Source organism: Halyomorpha halys, unplaced genomic scaffold, assembly GCF_000696795.3.
Source record: "Halyomorpha halys isolate HHAL.00 unplaced genomic scaffold, Hhal_1.1 Scaffold218.1, whole genome shotgun sequence".
NCBI lineage: Eukaryota > Metazoa > Arthropoda > Insecta > Hemiptera > Pentatomidae > Halyomorpha > Halyomorpha halys.
The window spans coordinates 560,319-568,634 of NW_027109445.1; the positions used below are offsets into that span (position 1 = coordinate 560,319).

General features: G+C 28.7%; 1 protein-coding gene across 3 annotated transcripts in view; it reads left to right on the plus strand.

Annotated features, from left to right (window-relative positions):
- The window catches only part of CCHa1-R (CCHamide-1 receptor), a 475,427-nt gene that overhangs the window by 215,849 nt on the left and 251,262 nt on the right, over nucleotides 1-8,316 (plus strand). Inside the window, exon 1 of one of the 3 annotated variants that reach the window (XM_014419094.3) lies at nucleotides 3,581-3,703. The exons of the other annotated variants lie outside the window; for them this stretch is intronic. The gene's annotated coding sequence lies outside the window, so the exon portion shown is untranslated. Of the gene's footprint in view, nucleotides 1-3,580; nucleotides 3,704-8,316 lie in introns of those variants that run through there. 3 annotated transcript variants of the gene reach the window in all.

An 8,316-nucleotide genomic window follows, 5' to 3' on the forward strand; every position in this document is an offset into this window, starting at 1 on the left:
TGTAATTATTATTTTATTTTTTACTTTATTTTCATTTTAGTAGTTGATATAATAGAATAGATGTTGTCATCTGGTTGGACCATCTTGGATATTATTTTTTATATGAATAAAATTTAAAAAAAAGTATTTGGTATTTACAGAACTAAACAATTTATTAAACACTTATAAAAATTAATAATTAATTATCCGCTCTTGTTGGAAATGTTACGACTTGATGAACTTCGTAAGCCTTCCAAGGAGACCTAACGCTCTGAGCTGTAATTAGGGGTCGCGACTGTGTACCGTTATATATTTCAAGCGCAAAACATTTTACTACAATCTTTGTAATTATACTCACTCGAATTAATCATTCTCTTAATATTTAAAAATCTACTCAAAATATACATTCAAATTTTCATTACAATAATTAAGAATGAAACCAATGTACTTCCATCTTTTAATGAAAAGTTTAGCTACGACAGTCACTGGATTCTTAGTCGGTTTGAAGATTTCCCTCTTTTTCGACCTGGAGGATTTTACTCTTTAATGAGATTAGAAATGAGGAAGTGAGAAAGACATTGGAGATGTTTCAAAGGTACTTTTTTCAGTTAAGAACCTTTTTAAGACTCTCAGAAAGAGACTTAACTATTTATTAATCTCCCCCTTACCCTCTCCTGAAGAGACTGTAATTATTGAGTTACGCCAAATGCGATTTATAGGAAAACTTTTAATTACTATGTAAAATGTAAAGTAGTTAAAAACAAAAAGAACTTTGTTAAATCCTATTTAATTTATAAATATAAAACAACACTTTAAATAGTTATTTAACAATTGTTCAAGTTTTAACTTATTTAATAATTAAATAAATTATTATTACAACTGTAGAGAAAGAAATATCTATATAAATAAACCAGGTATGCATTATATAGTAATTATTCGTAGCGAGTACCTGTTTAGATATAAATGATACCGATATGCATTAATATATTCATATGTATTCTATATTTATGTAGCGTTTTGGACTTTTTTATTAGCCATTGTCAGTAGAAGGGGAATAGGGGAGCTGTTAACCGATTTAGGAAACCAATCAGAAGACAGCGTTTAGTCACGAGATCTATGATTGTATTGAGTTTAATTTTTTAGCTCAACCTTACCTTAACCTAACCTAACCTTCTGTTATCCTCATCCATTTCTAGTCAGCCAGTATATCCTTGCTCTCAGCTGATATTTTGTTTGTTTCCACCACCCATTGTAGGGTCAGATACCACCTTTGTAGACTATATCTTTCCCTCGACATTTTGTTTTTCCCACAACTTGAGTGACTTGCAGTTTCGTTAGGGCACAAAAAATAATTAATATGAGAACGAAATACAAATCTGACGCATCATTCCTCGTCCTAGATGTCTTAATATTTATTTTTTATCTTAAAATAAAAAATGCCTCTTCTGTTTGATGTGGAATGAATATTCTTTGTTGATGATTAGCTGAGATTACCAAATTGCTTTGAAACTATTTAAAGAATTTTATAATAGTTTGAAATTTCAAATTCCAAAATTTCGCTTACTGTGAAAATGACCCAATACACAAATAAAGAGACCACAAATGTTGTCTAGTAGCTACCTCCATGACTGACTCTCAGTTATGATTTCCGCTTCGAAACATAAGTTAAAAAATAAAATAATCTGTTAGTTGTATCTGTTACTCTCAAAATGCACTATCCAGAAATGTAAAAACACTTAAAGCAAACCGAAGTGAAGAACTGAGCAAGACAAATGAACACAAATAAGTGATCAATCATAACCAATCAAAAGAGCTTACTCTGAAAAGATCTTTATAAAAACTTTTAAAAGGGTACGGGGGGAGTCTATCTGAATGCAAAATGATGAAGGGCAGAAATAAATTAAAAGAACGAGGAGGGGAGATTTCAGAATGATTTATCACAAAACAGTGTGTGAGTTTACTAAAAGCCACTTTTGTAGTGATTTAGGATTATCAAAAGTAATATTTGTTATTTATTTTTTATAAATGATTTTCTTTTAGTATTTGTGCTACAAAGGATAATTATTTTTTTTTTTAGCTTTCATAAATTCCCTTACTCTCTAAATTAATCAAACGAAACCAAAATCATACTAAGACCAGTAAAAACGATTTTACCGGTAAGAAAAAATCTAAGATGATCATTGATAATATTCTTTCTAGTTCATCATGAACGTTGTTCGATTACATTATCATACTGAAAAGAACAACCTTCTGTATTATTATATATTTATTTATTTAATATAAAATTGGGCTGGTGGTTCTTACATGGTTAAAGTAAGAGGTACATTTATTTTAACAATTGACAATGTTTTATTTCGGCCAAGACTCCCATTGGAGTCGTATACTGCCTAACCATGGTTGGGGGTCAAAATTTTTCCCATTTTGTGGGACTCCCACTCAATGAAAAAAGTCAAGCCCCAGGCCGGATTCGAACTTGCACAGCCAATAGATCTCAATTTGGTGAGACTGCATCTTAACACTGAGCTACGAGCCGCCCTATATACTATGTTATAAATAAAACAAAAACTTAAGATAGAATACATAAATTAAAATAATAATTCTTAATAAAAGATAAAAGTAAAGTTAATGACAACAACAATGACATTTAAGGATTTAACACAATAAATAATTGACTTCTAATTAAAAAAAAAATAAAGTGAATTTAAGAAAAAGGTGAAGAGAACAAAAAAAGAAATAAAGACAAAATAAAATTTTTAAGTGCAAATAGCAGAACTGATAAATATACAATTTATAACAGCATGTCCTGCAGCAGCCTGGGCTTTAGTCTTCGGGTTGTGGTTGGGTATCCCAAGTTGTAGGTCACTGATCCTTTAACTGTAGGTAACTGGGAGTAGGACTTCATAAATGTTTCTTTGATGTAATCCTCTATTGTCTCTATTCGTAATTCCTGATGCTATTGGCTGTTTTTTACAAACCTAAAAGCATATATTGTGATTCTTACGACTTTCTTTTGAAAAGATTGTGACTTTCCCTTTTTGTAAAGGATACCGTTACCCAGACTTCACAGCCATGCATCAGCTGAGGCCAGAGAATTGTTTTAAAAATAAGAATAGATGTTTCCGATTTTAATTTGGATTCTCTATTTAGGATAGGATATAGCATTGGTAACTTTCCCTAGGTTCGAGTTAGGTTGATGTTGATTTGGTGGTTCCATCTGTATCATTAAAATGCATTATGAAAAGTTTTAAGGAAATTTACGTACTGAGTAAATCAGATATATCATACTTTTAGGTTAAGACGTATTACACTATAAGATACTAATAACGGAACTATAAATATAGAAAGCAATCTCATTCATTTCCGTTGCACAATCTAATCTTTCTTGAAATGAACTGTATCTATGTTTTCAAATCATTATGTTGTTTCCTTTTCATAGACAATGGTGAGCTGTATAGTACGGTATTTGGATATTAAATTTTTTTTTCACGTTATACCTTTCATAGGCTACATGCCGTCTTCACTATCCGGTTTTTATTCCACTTGAATATTAATTAATATTGTACAATTATTCAGTTTTAAGTGCGAATGTCCTTCCTTTTACTGTTATGGTGTGCATGAAAAGGAGATCTCCTAGATTATGGATTGATGGTCTTCCAGTGAATTAAAATGGGCACCAAAATACAGGGATATGAAGGATTTAGCACATTTTTGCACGTGCTCCCAGGTAATAATATTAAAATAGAAGTATAAATAATTTGATTTATAAACAGTATTATTATAAATAATATTTAACGTAGAAAGTCCTAGAAGGTTAATAAACAATATGCTAAACACAAGTTAAACAAGCGGTTGCGTGCGCAGTTTCGCTAGTCTAATCAATCTATTTATAACACCATAATTATTAAATAGTTTTTTGTTTCACTTGACCTATAATTTAACTGAAGTCAACTAAAAGACTCATGTTTTAGTTGACTTCAGTTAACTCCATAAAATCATTCCTAGTATTTTCAATATTTATTCAATAATAATTTTGCATTGTTTGAATGGTTAAAAGCAGGATGTAAATTTTTGTATGATGTTATATTTTTCTGCTTATATTTTTAAACGGATAATATTCAATTCATGTTACTCCAACCTCATAAACATATAGAACAGAATTAATAACACTAATTATAAATAGAAAAAATACCAAACAGAAATTACAGACTGAGTACCTGCTAGAAAGAACAGTTACGTTTTTGAAAAATCAAAGCAAAACCACATTTGCCTATCTTTATTTCATCCCTAACGATTTTTGGTACAACCCTAACGTAAGTGGTATGACAGAAATGTAGAAAATACTTTAATAGACTATTGAAAGTAATGTTTATTGTTAGTAATCTTAAATTTTAATGTGTTCATTATAGTTTTTTTTCTAAATAATCATGAAATTATTTTTTCTAAAAAACTCTTTTTTTATGTATATTTATTAATTAAATAAATCAAATGGTATTCTTGTTAAGTCTCAGCACTCTTTAATTTATCAACAGTCTAACGTTTCGGCCAATTCGGTTATACTCAAGAACAATATTAAATATAAAATTTACACCTCATCTATTTATTCACAACTTCATTAATTTTTAAAACTTTTAATTTTAGATTAACTTACACTGTTAATAAACAGTTATATGCTTATACGATAGTTGATGGTGTAAGTTAATCTATAATTAAAAGTTTTAAAAATTAATGAAGTTGTGAATAAATGGATGAGGTGTAAATTTATATATAAGATTGTCCTTGAGTATAACCGAATCGGCCGAAACGTTAGACTGTTGATAAATTAAAGAGTGTTGAGACTTAACAAGAATACCGTTTGATTTATTTAATTAATAAATATACATAAAAAAAGAGTTTTTTTAGAAAAATAAAATTCTTAATTATTTAGAAAAAAACTATAATGATTACTAACAATAAATATTACTTTCAATAGTCTATTAAAGCATTTTATACATTTCTGTCATACCATTAACTTTAGGGTTGTACCAAAAATCATTAGGGATGAAATAAAGATAGGCAAATGTGGGTTTGTTTTGATTTTTAAAAAAACGTAACTGTTCTTTCTAGCAGGTACTCAGTCTGTAATTTCTGTTTGGTATTTTTTCTATTTATAATTAGTGTTATTAATTTTGTTCTATATGTTTATGAGATTGGAGTAACATGAATTGAATATTATCCGTTTAAAAATATAAGCAGAAAAATATAACAGCATACAAAAATTTACCTCCTGCTTTTAACCATTGAAGCAATGCAAAATTATTATTTAATAAATATTGAAAATACTAGCAATGATTTTATGGAGTTAATTGAAGTCAACTAAAAGAGTCATGTATAGGTCAAGTGAAACAAATAGAGTGATTAGACTCGTAATTAATGACCTGGGTAGAATAGCTTGCAAAACATTTTTAAATTTGAATGTGAGATATAAATTTATATTTAAGAACGTACTTGAGGATGGCCGAAACTTTAGACAATTGATCTAATAAACATTGTTGAGACTTAACAAGGATACCATTAGATTTATTTGAAAAACTTTTTTTTTTTCATTGTAGGGCATATCTATACAAAGTTGTGAATCGTTGTAATATAGTTGTCGACTGATTCTCAAGATCCACAAATATATAAGATAGTTTATGCTATGGAAGGAATGACAGCTTATACCACAGGTAACCTAGCAAAATAGATTTCAAACCACCCAGGCCAGATCTGAATCTGTACCGGTTCCAAATCAAGATGCAAAGGTTGAAGCCTTAACGCGCTTAGCCACCACGCTCTTTTAACAATTCAATGTAAATGATTGTGTTGTTAAGCAACTTCTGTGGCATGTTTACTGGTTGACGGTGAGTTATTGCTTTTCAGAGAAACCAGTGCAGTATGGCCTAGAGAATATTGACGGAAGTTTTAACTTGTCCCTCTAACTTCAGCCTGTTCATTAATTATTTTGTTGCTCCACTCTTCCAGGCAAGCATAAATTTCTGGCCTTCGTGTGGACTTTTCAGTCTATTTCGACAGCGGTCAGTGACGACATATGTTATAATCGTATTCTGATTTTATAAAAATTAATTTACTGAAGATAACATATCATCTACGCCTATGCTATTATAGAGATTATTTATGTATAATATAATGTAAAACATAGTTCTTTAATGTATTTGAAAATATAAATCAGGTGCCCGCACCACACAATTTTCACTATTTGGAATTTAAAGTAATTCCCGCATGTTTCAAACCATATATTATTATTCACGATGGTAATATTTCTCCCTACAAATTTTCCAAATGGGCCATTTAAATGACAAATGACTGCGATTTCAACAGTTTTCGGGTAAGTAGTTTTAGTAATATTTTTCATAGCATAATTTTTCCTTTATTCTTTTGTGAAAGAAATAAAGGATTATAAAAATATTATAAGTTTGTAAAAATTAACAATCTGTTTTATACAATTGCTGTAAAATGAATGTTGAGAATACTATGAATGAATTTATAGAGTTAACTGAAAGGGGCATATATAGGTTAATTGAATGTAAAAAATTAGCAATAAAAATATGAAAACATTTATCAGATTTGAGAAACAATTTTTAAGATAGTATAAACATGAAACACAAAAATATTTAGTTTCTTTTTTATCAAATCACCTTTTTTTTCACAGATATTTTAATGAAAAAAAATGTTTTTGTATTTATCCGTTTTTTATTACAACTAGCAATATGAGATGGTTATTTACTTAATTAAATAAAGGTGTTTTAAGGAAGATTTTCTGAAAAATTCACTATTTAAGCATACCTTAGCTGGAACAAAAAATGTAAGTAATTAATCTTTCAGTTCGCTCAAGGTACGCTCTTTCCTCTTGCCTTGGACACCAGGGAATATTTTTCAAATTTTCTTTTATACTTAAAAAACTAAAGGATTTTATCAAGATAAACTTTCTATATGGAATTTAAGTTGTCAAAATTTCTAAGAAAATTCGTTGATTAAATGTTATTTTTGGCTGATCCACAATACCCACAATAAAAATATTCAAGACACCAAATTTTAAAAATATATATATATGTATATATTTTCAGAAACAAATTATTTAACCTATTTTTTCAACGATCTATTTTATTTTTAGGTTGTAACATTCAAATTTTAGCTTTTCTTTCAGTTTTATAACGAAAATTTAAAAAAAAATATATCAAAACATCCATAGTACGTATCTCGTGGCCACATATGATCTTTTCATCAAGGGAAATTTTCTGTAAACAGGAATCATTGCTACTAGACGAAAAAATTGATTACTATATGAAATAAACTTTTTACTTAGAAAAATTCAGAATCTGATGAAAATGAAGAGTCCTAGAACTGCACCAGACACATCCATAAAATACAATAATTGATAATCTGAAAATAATAATTGATAAAGACGGGAAATAAACATAATAATACTTTGTATTACTGAGGTAATAAGTAAAAAAAATAAATTTGGTGGTGGATTCTCTTCTGCCCACAATAACAACCAAAATATTATTCCAGTTATTCCCTTCATTTTTAGTAAACTCCACTCCCACCCTGCTCGACCATATTGACAGAACTGGCAAGACAGTTCTGGAAATTCCGAATCCACTATAATTAGTAGGCTGCACTTAAAAAAGTCAACCAGTCATCAAAAAATATTCCTTATGAGTTGACTACCACGTCAGAAACTCACAAAGGTTTGAAAATGCATTACTTGCATTGTGTTTGGAACGCTTCCAACTTATCGTCCAACATATTTGATAAAAATTTCCACTATCGAAGAAATATACTTAGATGATAAAATTATTTCTGGCCTGCTATTATGAGATGAATATTAATAATTAGTATTAATTATTCAATTTAAAATGTTTTTTTCAACTATTATATAAGAATTAATTTGCATTTGATTATTTTTTATTACATGTGCTTACGTATTAGAAATATGGAATAGTTTATAAATGTCCCGTAATGTAACTATTTTCCATTTTCCTATTCATTTCAATTTTTATTAATTAATAAGAAAAAAAAACAGTATATGCTGTACTGTTTTGGTGTGAGGTTCTCTGCATACGACTATCTTTCGTTTAAATTGTTGATGCGAGCTTAGGCAATATTTTTTCTGCATTTATGATATATTTTTTCTGTTCTTGTGATGCAATGATTGGCGAAACATTAAGGTAAATAATTTTCTGATTTTTAAAAAAATTAATACTTCACTTAGGAATCTTGCAATTTATTCATTTTTGTTGATAATCCATCAAAGAAACTAAAGTGTATGTTTCTATCTATGTATGTTGTGAATATATA